This window comes from Equus caballus, chromosome 6 (assembly GCF_041296265.1).
Source record: "Equus caballus isolate H_3958 breed thoroughbred chromosome 6, TB-T2T, whole genome shotgun sequence".
NCBI classification, from domain to species: Eukaryota; Metazoa; Chordata; class Mammalia; order Perissodactyla; family Equidae; genus Equus; species Equus caballus.
The window spans coordinates 37,133,836-37,154,559 of record NC_091689.1 but is presented as its reverse complement, the minus strand read 5'-3'; the positions used below and the strand labels follow the sequence as shown (position 1 = coordinate 37,154,559).

The window sequence follows — 20,724 nt, the reverse complement described above, 5'->3', positions numbered from 1 at the left end:
CCTGCTCAGTTCCACAACTCCTGCAGGAAAGGCTTTGTATCTTAAGTTTGCTCCTGGCCATGAGTACTGTGGCTAGAATGTGGTTTATTCCTCAGCAGAGGGATATTTCTGTCTCTTGCACGTCTGTCAGTATTGCCCCTTGCTGTGAAGGTTCTTTTTGTCCAGTTTCCTGTTCTCTCTGAAAGGTAATTGTTCCATTGATAGTTGTAGATTTGTTATATCCCCAGGATGAGGTGAATTCAGAGGCCTGCTATGCCACTATATTTCCAACAATCTCCTATTTGTTAGAAAATTTTTGATTCAATCATCTTGTTTGTTATTGGTCTGTTCAGGGTTTCTATTTCTTATTGATTTAATCATGGTAGGTTATACGCTTCTAGGAATTTATCTATTTCTTCTAAGTTATCCAGTTTGCTGGTGCATAATTCTTTATAATAGTCTCTAATGATTCTTAATATTTCTTTCACCCCATGAAATTTCTCCTCCTTCATTTCTGTTTTCATTTATTTGAGCCTTCTTTTATTCTTACTCTAGCTAAGGCTTTATTGATTTTGTTTAACTTTAAAAAAATCTTATTTTCATTGATTCTTCTATTGTTTTTCTTTTCTCTATTTTAGTTATTTCTTCTCTAGTCTCTACTATTTCCTTTATTCTGCTATTTTTTGGGTTTATTTAGTTAATATGTATTCCACTACTGTTGAGTGAAAAGTTCTGTGTATGTCTGTTAGTTCAATTTCACTTTTTGGGTTGTCTAATTCAGCTGTTTCTTTATTGTTTTTCTGCCTGGATGTTCTATCCAATATTGAAATGGGAGTATTGAAGTATCCTAATATTATTATATTTTCTCTCTTTTTCCCTCAGTCATATTATTTTTTTGTTTATTTATGAGCTTTGCTGTTTGATGCATATATATTTATAATTGTTATGTTTACTTGATGAATTGATCCTTTTATCATTATATCATGTTCTTCTTTTTCTCCTTTAACCATTTCTGACATAGAGACTCTTTTGTCAAATATAAATTATAGCCACAGCTCTTCCCTCTTATTTATTACTAGCATTGGGTATTTTTTTTGTGCCTTCACTTTCAGACTTTTCACTTCCTTAAATCTGAAGTTGGTTTTCTTATAGAAAGCATATAGTAGAGTCTTACTCTTTTAAAAAGTCCATTCAGCTGCTTTATATCTTTTGATTGGAGATTTTAATCCAAATAGACAAAGAAATCATTGATAGGAAATGACTTATTATTGCCATTTTGTTATTTATTGTGAAAGTGTCTTGCAATTGTTACTCTATTCCTCTCTTGCTGTTTTCCTTTCCATTTTGTTAATTGTTGTACTCATATTCTTTGATTCCTTTCCATTTTTCTGTTTTGTATCATCTATAGGTGTTTTTATGTGTGGTTACTGTGAGACACATAAAGTATCTTAATATTAGAATAGTATATTTTAGTGGTGACATCTTAACATCAACCACATCTACATTTTTACTTCACCCCTCACATTTTACAATAATTTTATGTTATTGATGTCACAATTTATATATATTTATGCTATCTCTATTAAGCAACTTTCACAGTTATAGTTATTCTTAAAATTTTTGTCTTTTAATGTTTACACTAAAATTAAGAGAAATCTATACACTGTGATTAAATTAATTTATGCATTGTGATTTACTACTTTAGTAAAGTATTCTGCGTTTGTATTCATATGTAACTACATAAAATGTTTTATAATTTCATATGTGTTCATGTTGTTTATTGTCTTTTCCTTTAAATGTGAAAACCCTTTAGCATTTGTTGTAAGTCAGGTCAGGTGGTGACAAACTCTCTCAGGTTTTATTTGTGTAGAAATGTGTTTATATCATCTCTGTTCTTAAAAGATATTTTTTATGGGTATCGAATTCTTCATTTGCGATTTTTTCATTCAGCATTTTGAATATATCATCTCACACTCTTCTGTTCTGAAAAGTTTCCACTGAGAAATGCAAGGAGTGGTAATTTAGGGCTCTGGTTTGGAGCAGATTTGTTTCTGGGTGACCTACTTCCTTTTTTCTAAGTGACACTATTTTTCTTCTTTCTGTTCTTTGTCATCCTCCCACCATTTATTTTTTTATTCTTCTTTTTCCCTGGTAGTTTTGGTCAGTTTGAAGAATCTAACAATTCTGAATCTTTGTATGTGGTTAACAAGCATGAGGTAGATTAATTTGCTATTCTTGTAGGCTGAACAGACACATCAAAAGTTAAGTTTATTACATGTGGGATGTTTATGACTAACAAAATAAGGAAAACTTTAGAGAATAATACAGGAGGCTAACAACTTACATCATTATTTTTTAAAATATTCCACCTGGAATTCAGGCAATATTTTTTCAGTGTTCTATGAGAATGCCCCTATTGAAAAAGAATGGTCAGACTTGACACTAATTCAGAGAGTCTTCTAATGGATAATTTACAGATATTTCCATCTTTTTACACACAGATGCATCATTATAAAATAATCTAAAATAATTTTCTAATATATTTTTATATTTATTTTAACTATACTGTTTCCACATACAGTGAGAAAGGAACAGAAAAAAGAACTTAGTTTTTTTTGAGATTTGCTGCTAACGTAAGAAATAAATAGAATAAATATAATTGTTGAGGAAAAATGATCATTTGAACTCAATAAATCTTGTATGACCACCACGTCTGTGAAAAGGCATCATGTGAAAAGCAGTATAGGGATAGAGGAATGTATTTCCTGAGTTAAGGTTTATTACAGTTTCTAGAGATGGCAGAATGCAGAAAATTTAACACATGATTTTGATGTAACGTAGTGTGACAAGATGAATACTCACTAAGAGATTTGGATTCTAGAAAGTTAGAAATGACGTGCCTGGTTAGAAATTCTAGGAAAGGATAATAGAGGTAGTGACCTACAGGTAACTTCTGGAGAATGCTGACTTTTCCATCTCCAAAGACAACTTTTAATAGAGTTTCTGTATCAGGATATAAGATTACTACTCCCTGTATGCTTCCAATATGATGCCATAAGAATATAATTTGCAATTTACACATTTCTGAGATTTAATTTAAAAGCTGACTACTTATCAGAGAAAGCTCAGAAATTATGATAATGAGGAGGCTAAAAACTGAAAGATAACTTGCCAATATGTGAGAGGGGAGTTACTGAAGATATTTTGGGTAAAAATCTTCCATTTTCATCAACATTTGTCCCTGTCCAATGTTGTTCCACATGTGATATTATCTACTTCCCTCTCCACAAGACTCCTGCTCTCTTTAGAAGATTTGAAAAGAGGAACAAATAAATATTAATTTCATGTAAGTAGGGACAAACAGATATAGAAAACATAAGTAGTGGGTATGAGATTCATGATGAAATTTTGGTTCTCAATTAAAGCTGTTTCCAGGCCATCTCCTGAACAGATAAGCAGAAATTACGTGAGTCAGTACCCAGAGTGAGGAGCTCAGAAGAATAAATTACGTTACTCTTTTCTTTGGGCATTTAAGGGGTAAAGAATCTCAGGGCAACTTGCTAACATTCTCACAGAATATGGTAAATTCTGTGTAGAAATAAAGTAAGTATAGGGATTTTCCCAAAAATAGGAAGCTAGTGTAGCTCAACTAGGGAGGCGTGGATGGTTGAACAGACAGTACCCAAGTGCTTCCCACTGTAGCATCTGCAGTAAAACAGAAACACAGAAGGAGCCACCTAACAACTTGTATTTCACCATCATCAGTTCTCCACGTTTTCCCACCTGCTTTTTTTTCTAAATACTTCTTTGCCATGCACCCATTCCTAAACCAACACATTCTCTTATCCTTGTTTTGATAAATTTAGCCACTTCAAAGTTGCCTTATCTTGTTTGAAGAGTTGAGGTTACTACAGTAGTTACTGGAAGATATGCTAGGTTACTAATGCCATTTTGTCTTTGGATCGTTGTAACCTGTTGTATCAGATTCCATTGAGAACCTGATGAAAGGTGTTAACACACCTTCGAAAAAAAATTTGACGTGATTATACATATATCACACATGAAAACAAGAATAAATATTGGGAATATATGAAAAATGGATCTTCTTGCACCCCTAAGGACTTAGGATTCATTAAAAAATGCTTCAATATGATCATTTTATGGGTATCACAGTTTCAATGTCTTACATGCCACGTGGTACTCTTCAGAGTATGACATCCTCTACTCCAGTTGTACAATTATTCAAAAGTTATTTATAATTGATCTCAGGGTTTTTTTTTTCCTTCTCCTGGCTCTATAAATTGGAAGCATATTTGTCTCTCTAACCTACACAGTAGACAGAAAGCCACAGCAAATTTAAGTTGTGAATGTGTTTTGTAATCAGTAGGCGCAACAAGAATAAGGTAAATATGATCATGTTCTAAGGGGTAGTAGAAAACATTCAATTTAAAAGCTCTTACTGAGCACCCCAAAGTACAAGACATTGAGGTGGAACAATGTGGAATAAAATCCTGAGAGCACATCGTTTTCAATATTCTAACTCCAGGAAGGAACCTAAAATAAGCACATTCTTTTTTTGCGTTAAGGCAATAGTATCTACTATTGTAAGAAAAGCTATAAAGCAAGCGTTTAGAGAACAGGAGAATGGATTTTCCTTCTCACAGGCAATCACTGAAAGCCATTTAAAGGATGTTTCTCAGCACTTTGATCCTAAAGTTCACAGAAGGTTGAAGCAGCTAGAAATAGAAAGATATTACAGCAAGAAAGGAGAGGTCAAGAGGAGTTTGCATACTGTACAACTATTTATTTTTTATTTTTATTTAAGTTTTTTCCTGAGGAAGATTTGCCCTCAGCTAACATCTTTGCCAATTTTCCTCTATATTATATGTGAGTTGCTGCTACAATTAGTTATTTTAAATCCTTGGCTAGTACATTACTTCTATTACAGAGATCACACCTGTTATATTTACTAACCTTAGTATAGCCCCATTACATGGTGAACATACCCTGTTTATACACATAATTCAATAAATATTTGTTGATGTGAGAACTATATTGTCCTTTTTCTAGATCAGAGGGTATTATAAATTGCAAAATAGATTAAAATTCTTTTGTTTAACACAGGAGGAGTCTCCCTGATGTATGCTTGAGGCCACAGAGAATATTTCTCAGAGAAATTAATAAATATATGACTAAAGTAGTCTAAATTGTTTGGATCATGAAAGGATAGAATTGAGTGTTGCATATGCAGATTTGGGTCTAGACTTTTAATGTCATCATGAAACTATTGATTAAATATTTGATAAAGATCCACGATTATTATTAAACAAATTAAATATACTTATTATTTATAACTATATTATAAATAAATAAAGTAATTTATAATTATTGTATATATTATTATACATAATAAATATAATTATGTATAAATATAAATTATAAATTAATAAAATATTATAAAAATATTATATAAGTCATTTTAAGTATATATGTCCAACTGTAAGAAAGAATTAAATTTATCCTGGAAAGAGACAGGTTAATAGAATTGATAATACCCACACCAGAAACTACACTCTCTAGTGTGTGGCCAAAATCACTGACTGAATAGAGCATGAGAGAATTTCACATCATCTTGCTTCCAATGCCTACCACAGTTTCAAATACTAATATTATAGGACACATCTCTCATTTAAGTGAACAAAGGAAATGATAAACTCATTGTAATGGTTATGATGCCAAGACACATTTCTCTTATAGTTTCAGATGTTTGTCCTGGATCACAAAGTACAAAAAGACTTTTCTTTTTTTTTTTTTTATCATTGACACTCCAAAGTGAATAACCTCATCAGGTCTTTTCCCAAGAGTTGTTTTTGATTTGGAGGGAGTTGAGGGAAATTTCAAGTCTATTGAGAAGAAAATGTACTAAAAGAGGGAAAAATATATAACAGTGATTGTGTGTTAGTTAATCTATCACAGGCTGAGCATTTGCCAACTCACAACCTCCAAGACAATATATTGAAATTTTGGGTGAGACTGGGGAGAGAGACAATAGGATAAGAAAGTCTTCCAGATTATATTTAAATATACTTTATTTCAGTTTATATTTTTACTTTCATACAGTGTCTCGTCCAATATCAACTTAGCAGGGAGTATCTGGAGAAAGACTTTGGTATTGGAAATAAGGGCGATGATAATATTTGTTTTCAAATTTGAAAAAAAAGAAATCTTCATTGAAAGAAGTCACACTTCAACATTTAATAACCGTTGACTTTGCTAAGACAGAAATAAAAAAAAAAAATCAGTTACTGACGATCTAATATCCCTCTTTCTAAAGCCACATCTCCCTGCCCTTTCTTCTTCTCTACTCCGTTTCATTGTTTCATGAAGGTGGAGTTTGGGTGGTTACAGTCAAGATTTGGTCCTAAACCATTTTCTTGGATACACCCAAACACACAACCACTCTAGGTCTATGATGCTTAAGCTGAAAACTTGAATTGTGACAACAAACTATTAAGTAATATCCCTTCTTTAATTTAGGAGTGTCACTTCAGGAGCTCTAAGGGGCGCTTTTCAGAAACTGATGAAAGACAGATAAAAATGGGGGTATTTGATATATTAACAATTAGAGCATTCATTTCTATTAGTATTTTCCAAGGGCTAATATCATAGTAGTGCTTAAAGTTTGCAGTAGATTATTCAAAGACTATAAGTGTTTCCTGTTTCTCCTTTCAAGTGGAATATCTGGGATATAATGTGTAGAGAAGTGGAGAATCTTATGTATTTCTAGCAAATATATTATTTGTATAAATGTTTGTAACAATGTTGTAAAGGACTATATAAAGAACACATTCTTTATCTTGTTGGGAGTGATATGTGCATTGTTTATTATTATTCTTGAACCTACAAGGGTAGTCATGTATATCCTAAATGCCAAGTGATGCACCATGCAAAACATGGGCTCCAAGACTGACTAAAATAGAAAACTGAAGGGTCCAGCCCAGTGGCACACCAGTTAAGTGCACACGTTCTGCTTTGGCGGCCTGGCATTTGCCGGTTTGGATCCTGGGTGCAGACATGGCACCACTTGGCAAGCCATGCTGTGGTAGGCATTCCACATGTTAAGTAGAGGAATATGGGCACCAATGTTAGCTCAAGGCCAGTCTTCCTCAGCAAAAAGAAGAGGACTGGCAGCAGTTAAATAAAAGAGAGATAAAACTGAAGTAAATAATGAAATGAGGGTTAGCTCTTAATTTTGTATGTATTAAATTGGCAAAATTAGTCAACATAATGTCAAAGCTAAAAAAGGGTTGTATTTCAAGAGTACTGTAGGAAAATTATCACATCCACAAGTTTATTTGAGACTCAATGTGCCCACTGAACTGGTCATTAAAAATTTAGGAACAAAGTATGGAACTGACGGTGAGAACTCTGTCAGAATGTACTTCATGAAGAGTATTTAATTTTGCTTAAAATATTCCATGATTTCCCATAGTACCAAGAATTAACTTGCTTTAACTATCCCATAATATCTCATGGCACAACTTACATTAATTCCTTTATTTTTTTCACACAATTTGGCTCACATTCATCCCTTCTTCTCATTCATGAACTCATTCAGCTGAACAATAATGTGATTGAGTTCATTCTGCTTGGGTAAACTAAGGGTCCTGTAAGGAAGAAAACAGTTTGTCACTTTCTTGATTTTCTATTTGGGTACATTGTTGGATAACTTGCTGATTATTAGACCAGCTAGGAACATGGAAGTCCAATGTACTTCTTCCTTTTCCACTTATCCTTATCTGGCACCTGCTTCTCTACGTCCATATCCTCTAGAATGATTGTGGCTGACCTTTTGAAGAAGACCACTGTCTCTTTCAGTGAATGCATGATCCATGTCTTTTTAATGCATTACTTTGGTAGCCTAGAGATATTTATCCTAATTCTCATGCATTTTTACCACTCTGTAGCCATCTGTAAGTCCCTGTGCTACACAACGAAGATGAGTTATCAAGTCTGTGGTTCACTAGTGGCTGTGGCCTGGGTGGGGTCCTGTGTACATTCTTCAGCTCAGATTTTTATGACCTTGAGTTTACCTTTTTGTGGTCCCAATGTGATTGATCACTATTTCTGTGACTTGCAGCCTTTGTTGAAACTTACCTGTACAGACACCTACGTGGTAAATCTACTCTTAGTGTCCAATAGTGAGACCATCTGTATAGTGAGTTTTGTCATGGTGATGTTCTCCTATGTTATCATCTTGCGTTCTCTGAGAAACCACAGTGCTGAAGGAATAAGAAAAGCCTTCTGCAACTGTATCTCCCACATCATAGTGGTCATCGTGTTCTTTGGTCCTTATATATTTATATAAACATACACTGCAACCACCTTCCGCATGGACATGATGACACCTGTCAGTTGGAAAACCTTTGTTCAACCTTCTGATTTGTACACTGAGAAATGGAGAAGTGAAAAATGCAATGAGAAAGTTGTGGAACAAGAAGATCGTCTCAGATGCCAAAAGAAGAATGGGAGTTTTAAATTTTTCTTAATAGTTTGGATTGACCCAAAAGTTCATAGAGAATATGATATTCTTATTGTGGAGTTTTACAATCCTAACTTTGAGAACTACTTCCTTCAGGAAAATAAAGAATGTGAACCCATAAGCTGGTTAGTATCGAGTCAAATTTATGAAGGGGAAGTGACAGCACCAGGTATAGTCTGGTATGGAAGGCCCATTGCCTTAGTGGTTCACTGCTGTTTCTCTGACTTTTGCCTTCCTAGTGTCACCTATGGTTTTTATCTAGTGTTTTAGCTGTTCTTCATAATGGTGAGTAATGATGCTTTCTGCTTCTAGATTAACCTCCTCCCCATGCTTATATCTACAGCCTGGCTACTTATACCTCTTCCAAAGGGTTTCATTTATTAGACACTTCTGTCTCGACACATTTGATCATCAACCTTCAACTTAATTGTTCTTCCTGATTCAGCAGAAAGTATCAGATTCAAATAACTGTAAAAAGTCCATGTAGCAAGGAAGAAGATAAAATCTAGTAATCCTCTTTCCAATTCTTGAGCGTTTACTGCAAATTCTAAGCTTGTGTTTTCTTAGATCTTTCTCGAACTGTGAGAATATGCACCCTCCTGAGGTACATCTTGGATGTTAGGAAGGCTGCGACTGTTGGTTTTGTATGTAGAATAGCATTCTTTTGGTAAAATCTACTTTATACTCCCAACTTGATTCTTTCTTCGGAGCAGGGGGTGGTATTAAGTTTTCTTTTGAATCATGCGAATTAATTGTAGGATAGCTGGTCCAAATTAAGGGTGATATATTAATGTGGTCTACAAGTAGAGAGAGTAATCAATTGATGTTATTGAATTTTAAAATATTAATAGAAAAAAACAATGAATGAGATAACCTTAAGAAGGATATTTATGTTTCAAAATGGCAATATCTACATGACAGTTATGAATTATAAATTTCCTTTCTGTAAAAGGCAAAATTGTGGGAACTGTAAAAAACAGTCATTGTTAGGGATTCAATGAGAGAGGAGAAGAGATGAATACATGGAGCACAAGTCATTTTTAGTGAAGGAGAACAAATATTTATGATACTGGAATGATGGAAACATGACATATTGCATAACCCAAACCCCATAAAACTGTACAATACAAAGTGTAAGCCCTAATGTAAACTATGAACTTTAGTACAAGTGTAACAATATTGGTTTACCAATGTAACAAATATACCAAACTGATGCAATGTGTCAGCAAATGGGGAAACTGAGGGGGACAGTGAAGATAAGTGGGAACTCTCTGTACTTTTTGTGAAACTTTTCTGTAAGCCTAAAACTGCACTAAAAAAGAAAGCCTATTTTAAAAAGTTACATTCACAAGGGAAAATTTGACATATCACCATGATTTAAAATATTTTATTTGAATTATTTATACTAATTTATTATGTAATAGAAGTATATATTATTAAGCCACATACTTATATCCCCAAGTTTTTTAGTTTACTCTTCTGTGCTATATAAATACCATTAATGAATATATATAAGATTGTGTTTTCTGTATGAAAACAATCCTTAATTGAGATATTATTATATAATTTCAAGCATTAACTTAATTGATGTTACTGATCATGGATAATTTGCATATATATGCATATATTTGCATGTGTATATATACCATATCTTCTAAATCCATTCAACCACTTAGGTTGTTTCCATATCTTGGCTATTGTAAATAATGCTGCAATGAACATGCAGGTGCATATATCTTTTTGAATTAGCAATTTTGCTTTTTTGGGGTAAATATCAGGAAGTGGAATTGCTGGATCATATGGTAGTTCTACTTTTAATGTTTTGAGGAAGCTCCACACTGTTAAAATTTTTTTTAAAAAATCTAACTATTTGCTATCTACAGGAGACCTATTTTAAATTTAAGAACACACATAGACTGAAAATGAAATGATAGAGTAAGATATTCCACGTAATTGGTAACCAGTAGAGAGCAGGATGACTGAACTATTATTGAATATAAAATAGGCAAAAGAGACAAAGAAAGTCATTACAAATGACAAAGAGTCATTTCCATGGGAGATTATAACAAATATAAATATATATGCATCCAAAATCAGAGCATCAAAATACCTAAAGTGAATATTGATGGATCTGAAGTGATAAATACACAGAAATACAATAACAATAGAAGATATTGATATCCCACTTACAAAAATGGACAGAACATTTAAACAGAAAATCATAAGGAAAGAACAGACTAGAACAACACTATTGGTGAGATGTACCTAACAGACACATCCAGAATATTCCACCAACACTAGCAATAGACATATTCTTTTAAAGATCACACCGAATTTTCTTCAGGATAGACCATATGTTAGGGCATGAAATAAGTCTTAACAAACTTAAGAAGATTGAAATCATTCCAGATACCTTTTCTGAGCACAGTGGAGTGAAACAAAGAAATCAATAACAAGAGAAAATGGAAAAATTCACAAATTCATTGAAATTAAAATAAAACACGCTTGAATAAACATTGAGCAAAAGAGGAAATCAAAGGGAAATTGGAAAATGTCTAAGACAAATTAAAATGAAAACGTAACATACTAGGAATTATAGGATGTCCCAAAAGTATTGGTAAGAGGGAAGTTTATGGTTATTAACGCCTAATTATTTTTCTTATTTTGTATTTGTGTATGTACATCATAATATATTTTGAATTCTGTGTAGATTACATCATGTTCATCACCTGAAAACTAATTACATTCCATCCCCTCAAATGTGAGCCTAATTACCCCTTTTGCCCTCCCCCGCTTCCCCCATCGTAAACACCAATCCAATCTCCAATGCTATGTGTTTGTTTGTCGTTGTTTTCATCTTCTATTTATGAGTGGGATCATGTGGAATTTGACTTTCTCTCTCTGACATATTTCACTCAGCATAATACCCTCAAGGTCCATCCAGGTTGTCACAAATGGCCGAATATAGTCATTTCTTATGGCTCATTAAAGTCAATAAATTTTTATTTAGGGAATTTTACATATAATTCCTTCCACTGCCCATCAAGCTTACTTTAGTTCCACCAAAATTTGAGTCAAGATTCATCTACGCAACAGCCCTTTGACAAAGACCCTATGCTTTTTTTTAGATGAAGTATATCTGATATATAACGTGGTGTACATTTAAGGTGCATATGTTAAGTTGGTACATTTATATATTATAATATGATTCCTTTAGAAAAGAAAGAATTGAAAAGATGCATTGAGAACAGTGTTATATCAGTGAATGGAAGTTTTACCATTCTGTAATGAATGTAGAGAAGTCTTTAAGAACACTTGTAATATACATTTCTAAGTATGGTAAAAAAAGATAAAAATAAATAAACAAATAAATATAACCCATGCTTAATCCACAGTTGTCATGTTAGTCAGCCCACAATTTTTTAGTTGAGTTTATTTTGTCTCCACTTGAATATGGATATATTGATGACACACTTCAAAAATGTCCCACCTAGAAACTTTGGGAATTAATTTCAAGAAATTTACTTTAGGGTCTTCTAAATATGAATTAAGTTCAAATCATATTCACTCCTAAGCTTCCACACCAAAGAATAGTACAGATATTTAAGATACTGTCAATACCTAAGATTTAAAAAAGTCAACTATTGGGTCTTTTATACTTTTAGGAACTCTGTATTGTAGTTCTTTCCCACAGATCTAACAAATAGTTCTGTGAGTAAAGCAAACCACATAGTTACTTGACAAGGCATTTCCAATAATGTGAGTCTACAGAAAAAGCCCCATTGGATAGACCTTAATTCAAGATTTATATTTTCCATTCTGTGTTAACATCTCCCATAATGAAGTGCTCCCATGGTTCACACTTGTACTTAGCAACAAAATCTTGCAATTTTCTCATGCATTTCATTTTATCCTAGAGCAAGAATGCATATTCTTGCTTAGACTTTCTTGCAGCTTTCCCCTGGTTAGCTGGTTGGTAGCAATAAGGGGTGTAGGAGGAAGCCCACGAGGAAAGCAAATACCATTGCATGACAACTTCTTCAAATAAGGTAATGGCATGGTGTCTAGGCTAAGGAAGACTGTTCTTTCCTCTCTTTGAAGGGAGAGGTAGCTACTTATGATAATCAGGAGGATGCAAGATAATTTGTGATTTCATGGTTTTCACCCTGCCCTGCACAATTATGTCTGTATAGATGTCAGAATCCTACTCTTTTCTTATCAGAATACTGACTTCAACAACAAATTCCTAGTTAGGTTGCATATTCAGTCATCTTTACAGTTCTGTCATCTTTACTATAAAATCTTGGACAAAAATTAGACCATAATCTCTATGGGCAGGAGACATGGCAACAGTGGGCATGGAAGCTCTGTGTTAAAAGTATGTCCATAAGACATATTAGATAGAGTGTATGTCAGGAGGCACCTAAATTGGGTCAAATATACACCCCTTTTCATAATTACTTTGTCTTGAAATAGAAGACATCAACTAAAACTATGCCAACTGGAATTGACTATTTTGCAAAGCTTACAAAAGAAGAATCAAACTCCAGCAGCTGTGATCAGTAATAAATGCTTGAGATGAAGTAGCCTTGAAATTCATAGAATCTGAAAAAAAGGGATGTATATATGTCACTAGAATTTATTGTGGAATTCACAGTTTTACATTCCCACATGGAGAAATAGATGATCATTTTCTCAAGCTAAAGAAATTCTAAAGTTCCTGGTACAATAAAATTAATATAAAACTAGTAATCTTAATATAATTAAGTAATTTATAAATAGAGATAGAAGTTCCAAATAAACAAAAATACTCATTGAATTTTCTCTATGGATAAAAATACAAATAAAAATAGAAATTGAAATCAGAAGATTCTTACTGTTCATACAATTAGTCTGTGGTGTTGATGGATGGTGACAAATGGTGATATCCATCTCCATTGCATAAACATAGTTTTCATTCATATATCACAGTTTCATTCAAATTACTCTCTTTTCTCGATTATATTAAATCTAACTAAAATAATTCGTATCAGTGATGTAACTCTTCTGCTCCGAAGCCTAAAAATCCTCCTCCGGTTACAATATTCTATCTTTAATCAATTCTCATTTTCAAGTTCCCTACTATCAATTGCATATACTCTTGTAGGCCATATAAATATATCCATATTAATTTGGGCCATCTATGCCGTAATCATAAGAACGTGATCTTATGAACAAATTATTATAATTCGGATGACTCAAGAGAAAACTTAAAATTCCCCAAAATTAGAATGTATCATTTTATGAGCAAAAAGTAATTTTTACAAACAGAATAATATTGAGTATAACCTAAATAATCAGAACCTTCCTAAGATAAAAAAGACTCCTTCAGAAGGGTGAATGTTCTCACAGTGTTCTGTCACTCTTCTAGAAGGATCTTAGTAAACATATGATAATAATTCAAAGTATAACCACAGGACATAGAAGAGAGATTATCTACATTATGTGTCTTGTCCTTTACAACATGAAGTTTCTATAATTATTTAAATCTGGTGCTTTCTTTCTGTCAGGAGGAGCAACCAAGTTGAAGGTTCATGATCAGACATTATGATCCCACAGTATTTAATAAATGAACAGTTTGGAGGAAACCTTGCCAGGCTATGGATATAAGCATACAGAAGTGTAAGTATAAATAGAGAACACAAAGAATCAATATGAGGAAGGGCAGAGATAATACTAGATCAAAACACAGTGCTATTAGGCATGCAAGAGAGGCAGAGTAAAGCATGTGTCTTACATGACTGTTTCTACCTGGGGCTGTCTCTTTTTCTATAGAAAATTGACTCAATGCTAATCAGCATATGTGTTCATATTGCGTATCTTCTTGAATAAACTAATTCTTATGCCCCACTTTAGGATCATGTTAACTCTGCAATAAGAGGATAATATTCTCTATGGACTTTTTTGATCAATCCTAATGATAAAGAAAATTTGAAACTTCTATTAATCATTTGTCACCTGAGATCAACTTCACGTTCCATATTTTCCTCATGGCATTTTTCACTTCTGCATTTCTCAGTGTATAAATCAGAGGATTGAACAAAGGTGTAACAATTGTATAAAACACAGCTATCATCTTCTCCATGGAGAAGGTGGTTGCAGGCCTTGTGTATATAAATATGCAAGGACCGAAGAACAAGATGACCACTATGACATGAGAAATGCAGGTTGAGAGGGCTTTTTTTCCTACCTTCAGCACTGTGGTTTCTCAGAGAACGCAAGACAATAACATAGGAGAACATCACCATGACAAAACTCACTGTACAAATGCCCCACTGTTGGACACCAAGAGTAGATTGACCACATAGGTGTCTGCACAGGCAAGTTTCAACAAAGGCTGCAAGTCACAGAAATAGTGATCAATCACATTGGGACCACAGAAGGGTAAACTCAAGGCCAGAAAAATCTGAGCTGAAGAATGTACACAGGACCCCACACAGGCTACAGTCACCAATGCACCACAGACTTGATGGCTCATGATGATCGTGTAATGTAGGGGCTTATAGATGGCCACATAGCGGTCAACAGCCATGATAATTAGGATGAAGATCTCCAGGCAGCCAAAGAAATGTGATGAAAAGACTTGGATCATGCACTCATTGAAAGAGATAGTGGTCTTCTTCAAAAGGGCATCCACAACCATTCTAGGGCCTCTGGATATAGAGAGAAAGGTATCAGATAAAGATAAGTGGAAAAGGAAGAAGTACATTGGACTTCCAAATGCCTGGCTGGTCTTGATGGTAGCTATAATCGGAAAGTTACCCAGCAAAGTCCCCAAATAGATAAGTAAGAAAGTGACAAACACTATTTTCTTCCTAACAGGTTCCTGGGTTAACCCAAGCAGAATGAACTCAGTCACATTATTATTCAGCTGCATGATTTCTTGAATGAGAAGAAGGAGTGTGAAATGGTTCATCTGCAAAATATAAGGGAATTACTTCAGGGTTGTATGTGTAACATATAGTGTTATATATGATGTTATGGATATTTTAAGAAAAATAAATCTTCCTTATCATGGGCATTTTAACTGTTGCTTCTTAGTAACTCACCTCAACACTTTGTTCCACAGTTTGCAATTTGGCTCCATTTTATTATTAAATTAATTATTTTTTGATATTTAATAAATTGACATCCATGTTTGGATGGTGTATCACTTGGGATTTTGGATATATCTGACTACTTTTGGAAGTTCATAATATAAATGGAAAATTATACCTCAGCCCCAACCCATAAAGAATATCTTCTTTACACATATATTTGTCATTGTGTGTTACACATAGTTCTACAAAAGTCTATTTTTTAATATATATTATGCGTCCCTTCACTGTATGCTAATTTCCAGATATTAGAGCTTGAAACGAGAAACAGGAAGTACTTATATCCTCTAAATAATATGATGTTACCTTGTGGTGCTCTTCTGATATTTAGCCTTTGATATATACTAATGTAGAGAAGTGAATATTCCTTAATAGTTGGCAATATCTCAAATATCCTTATTTCTACTTTTTCCTTTTTCCCATTTCTGAAAGACATCCCTTAGAGGACCCAAAGTCTCTAAGGTTGCATAAAAATGAAAGAAGGGTGTTATAACTCAACAGTTCTTGTTTTCATAATTCAACTGTTTAACTTAAACATTTTACATCTGAAGTGATTTTGGGAGGACACCACGCAGTTCATGTAGCATCAGATGATGGTTGTAATCTCCAGTAGAGTTTGTATTATCCAAGCACCTGAAAACTCCTTTGTTCTTGTTACAAACCAGAGATTCAGAGGAGGGAAGGAGATATAATTTTAGACAACAAGAGTAGTGGACAGTCAGTAACTGACTTCATTCAATTTATTTCTGTCCTGGCTAAGTCAGTGATGATTTAACTTTGAAAATTAATTTATTTCAATGAATATTTCTCTTTTTTCAAACTTAGAAAGGAATACTATCACTGCCTTCACTTCTAAGAAAAAAACTTTTTATCTACATCTTTCTTTTCAAGATAATTTTGAAAGGGACTATATGCAAATAAAAAATTTGGAAGGCTTACATATCTCATTGTGTTCCTCTTCAATCCTTCAATACACTGTCTTAAAAGTTGTAAGTGGCCAAAGCACAGACTATGATAGAGTAAACAGATGCAAATTTCCCTTGTACATCTTTTCCTCTTGCTTGGTAAGCTTTCTTCTCCTGAGCCCACTTGAAATATACCTTATATTCCTCCAAATCAAACACTGCTCTCAGGAAAGTGTCTGATGAAGTAATTTATATTAGGATACCAGATTTTTAAAAAGCTCTGTTTGCACTATGAAACTTTTGACAAAGATCTTCAACTATGAGGAAACTGATCCTTAGTATCTTAATCAAAACAATAAGCTCATTCTTTCCTTCTTAATTTGAAAGTGTGATCCATCCTGAAATATTTGTACTTGAAATTAAGTCCCATAATTGTGGCCACTCCTTTGAGTGTACGACTGTTGATTTGTGCTATCAACCCCATTAGAATGTTCATTTCCAGATCAAGTTTATTTTATTTTACTGGTTTGCTAAGTAATATGTACCCTGAGCTAACATCAGTTGCCAATGTTAGAGATATATTTTTTCGTTTGAGGAAGATTGACCTTGAGCTAACATGTGTGCCAGTGTTCCTCTATTTTTGTATATGCAATGCTTCCACAGCATGGATGATGAGTAGAATAGGTCCACATCCATGATCCAAACTGACAAACCTGGGCCACTGAAGTGGAGTACGTGGAACTTTAACCACTTGGTCATGGGGCTGGCCGGAGGAACAAGTTTATTTATACATCTGGACATATATTGTTTAAGATAACTTAAGAATTATAAATACATCTATATTCATTAACTTATTTATAGTTATGAGTTCTCATAAATATTTAGTCAGCAGTTCAATCAATAGTCTCCTTCCTTCTTAGAATGTCACTTCATTTCTAACTACTTCAACTGTCCCAAAACTCTAGGACCCAACTGCTAAGAAATCTTCTCTGGTGGCCTTCAGTGCCTGCTTTATGATGAAAGAAATTCTCTCTCCTGTTCCCTAAGGGCTTCTTTGACAGCTTTTCTTATAATATTACATAATATTATTTCAATTCACTTATATGTGCTCTCTCTTTAGCTTCCTTTTTGAATAAAAATCTTTGAAAATTATGTATTCTCAGATTTTATTCTCCACAGTTCAAAACTCAATGCCTTGTACAATGTAGGTGCTGAGTAAATGTTTTTAAATTGAACCTTCTCAATTACTTCTTAATATATTTATCTGATTGGTTTAGTACTATTCTGGTTACAAAATACATCCACATCATTAATCCTCTGTGGCCTTCAATTATGCATGGTAGACAAACATAGTCCCAACTATAAATTCAGAAAAAAAACTGAGATGAATTTTAAATAACTTAATAAATCATCTCCACAATCTGGAGTAGAAGATGGTGTAGTCTGAACAGCACCACATGGCCATGCAAGATTTGAGACCCTGACACCCATAAAAATGATCATCTAAGCATTTAACTATTTTTTATCATGAATCCTTGGCCCTTAAAGAATACAAGGAGAGCCTTGACATTTTTCATATCCTCCTAATATTGGTTATGTTTTTGTTCAGGTCTTTGTGGGTGATCATATGTAGATTTTTTCCAGAGGTGTGTTAACACCTTTCATCAGGTTCTCAAAGGAATCTGACACAAAAAATGGGTAACAATGATCTGAAGACAACACTAATAAAATAGCACAACTTAATAACTATTGTACTTACCTGAAACAAGTTTAGCCAACCTTAGCATGGCTAAATTTGTCAAAACAATAATAAACAAACAATGTGTTGGATGGGGAGGTAACAGAAAAGAGCTGAAAGAAAAGCAGAGAGATAAAGGTGGAAAATAGATGAGGGTGGAATAGAGTGTTAGGTGGATCTTTCTAACCTATCCTATCTGTTTTATTGCAGTGGCCACAGTAAGAATCTTTACTCTCCTTATCAACTTTCTCTTAAACTACTCAACCCTCCCTGATTTGGTTACACTAGAATTCTATCTTTGGGAGAATCTCATTTTACATACACACAAAATTTACCATTTTCTGCGGGAAGGTTAACAGGTTGACCCAAGATTCTTTATCCCTCAAAAGCCCAAATTAAAGAATGATAAAAATCTCCCCTCCCACACATGTGGGACATTACCTTTCTTCTTCATTACATAGTTTTTAACCTGCACATTGTCATTTCTGAATTTTTCATGAGTAGTGGTTATTCAGTTTTTCAAACTAAATATGAGATGCATGTAAAGTGCAAATTCTATTCTTATGATATCATTTTAGAAACACGCAGAGATTAGTAATTCTATACTGTAACAAACAACATTATATTTAAAGCTGTCACTTGGAGATGACATTCTGCAGAAGCTATGTGAATGTCACTACCTCTATTAACTTTTTCTCTAAGCTCTAATCAGGCATAATCTTTTCTAACTTTTAATGCCCATAGTGAGGACTTATCTTGCTTAGCTACCTTACATGAAAAGCTTTTGTGAACTTTTTTACTCTGCCATCTCAAGAATCTGTAGTAAACCTTAGGGCATGGAATTCCTCCTTGTATCCACACACAACAGACATTTTGGAATACACTTTACTTGTTACTTCACCAAATATTTATTGAATACATTTTGTATACTAGACTCTATTTATCACCCTACATAAGTTATATCATTTCATTTACATAACTATTCAATGAGGTAGGGGTTAACAATGACATTTCATCTAAAAGAAAACTAAAGCTCACAGCTTTTCACATATTTTGTGCTCATAACATATTTGTTGAGCTCAAAAGAACTTCTTATGCTAAAGCTTATATTTGGTTCTATTTATTTACTATATTAAGAGTAAACTTTTTAAAAACATTATTCTTTTATCTGTTCCTTTATCAGGGGAAGTGGGAGCAATATAGACACACATAAAACATATTTAAAAACTATTTGAATTATTCTGTAATGATGCCTTTCTGGGTAAAAAGATGTAAATAACTTGTCACTTACCTGTTAGAACACTCTATATAGTGTCAAGTCTTTCCATCCCTTTTTGAAAGCAGCCATCCCACAGAATACTGGGAGAAAAAGTCCCCATCTTAATTCCTGAGGGAATATTTTGACATAATGATGTAAAATATAAGCATCCTAGAGAGTAGTATGTGCTAAAGTTTCCTTTTCTTTTCTAATCAGAAGCATCCCAAATGCTGTATTAAATTTAACTTTTGATTTGTCTATTTAGCTCAAAAAAGAAAAGTGAACCTTCCTCATACTCGGTATCTAAATACAAACAAGGGTTTAGAGGTATTATGTGGGTTAGGCTGAACAAAGATATCAGGGGAAGAAGAGGAAAACATAAATGGATGGCAGAGAGGGTGATAGAGAAGAGGAAGAAGAAAAAACAGTGTCTTTGGTGGAAGAGGAAGTAGATCAGCAGGAAACTACTCTGATCTCACCTAGTTCCCTAAATTACCCCTCTGTGCATTAGGAAAGATGCTTTCCTGGCTCTCATAATTTATTTGCAAGTACAGTCCAGGGAAGGCAGTATGGTGTCCTGCAATGAGAAGTTCTATTCTGTGTGCTATAGCCATCCTTCATGAAGGAACCACAAATTTATGCTGAGAATTAACACACATACTGAGCATTGAATAGCTATCTCATATTTTTTTGAATTCATTTCTATTTATTTTGCTAATTAATGTTAGTAAACAGACATTTTGGAATACACTTTACTTGTTACTTCACCAAATATTTATTGAATACATTTTGTATACTAGACTCTATTTATCACCCTACATAAGTTATATCATTTCATTTACATAACTATTCAATGAGGTAGGGGTTAACAATGACATTTCATCTAAAAGAAAACTAAAGCTCACAGAAGTTAAGCAGCTTGCCCAATTGCATATTTAATAAGTTCAATATGGAGATCTAGTCACTCTCTTTTTCCATGGTTTGTCTTCTTTCCACACATTTTCGTGACACTAGCCCAAATTGAAAACCAGGTAGTACTAGATGGTGATGATGATGAAAAAAGTTTCTAATGGCTAGCAGTGGTATCTCAGGTTGGGGAGTTTAGAATAATAGGGCAATGATGACAGGGTCAGGTGGTCATAGGATATACAAGGGAAAATGTTCAG

The 20,724-nt window shown here is 33.7% G+C and overlaps 1 non-coding gene and 2 pseudogenes across 1 annotated transcript; 1 reads left to right on the top strand and 2 right to left on the bottom strand.

The window, feature by feature from the left end:
* Positions 1 to 7,386: 7,386 nt before the first annotated feature.
* LOC138924526 (olfactory receptor 4C16-like) lies at positions 7,387 to 8,528 on the top strand (annotated as a pseudogene).
* A 3,661-nt stretch (positions 8,529 to 12,189) lies between these two features.
* On the bottom strand, positions 12,190 to 12,319 carry LOC138924919 (small nucleolar RNA SNORA18). Its single transcript, XR_011440266.1, has one exon. It is a non-coding gene; the product is annotated as a small nucleolar RNA SNORA18 (small nucleolar RNA).
* Positions 12,320 to 14,507: 2,188 nt separating this feature from the next.
* LOC138924889 (olfactory receptor 4C16-like) lies at positions 14,508 to 15,437 on the bottom strand (annotated as a pseudogene).
* Between the last annotated feature and the right edge of the window lie 5,287 nt (positions 15,438 to 20,724).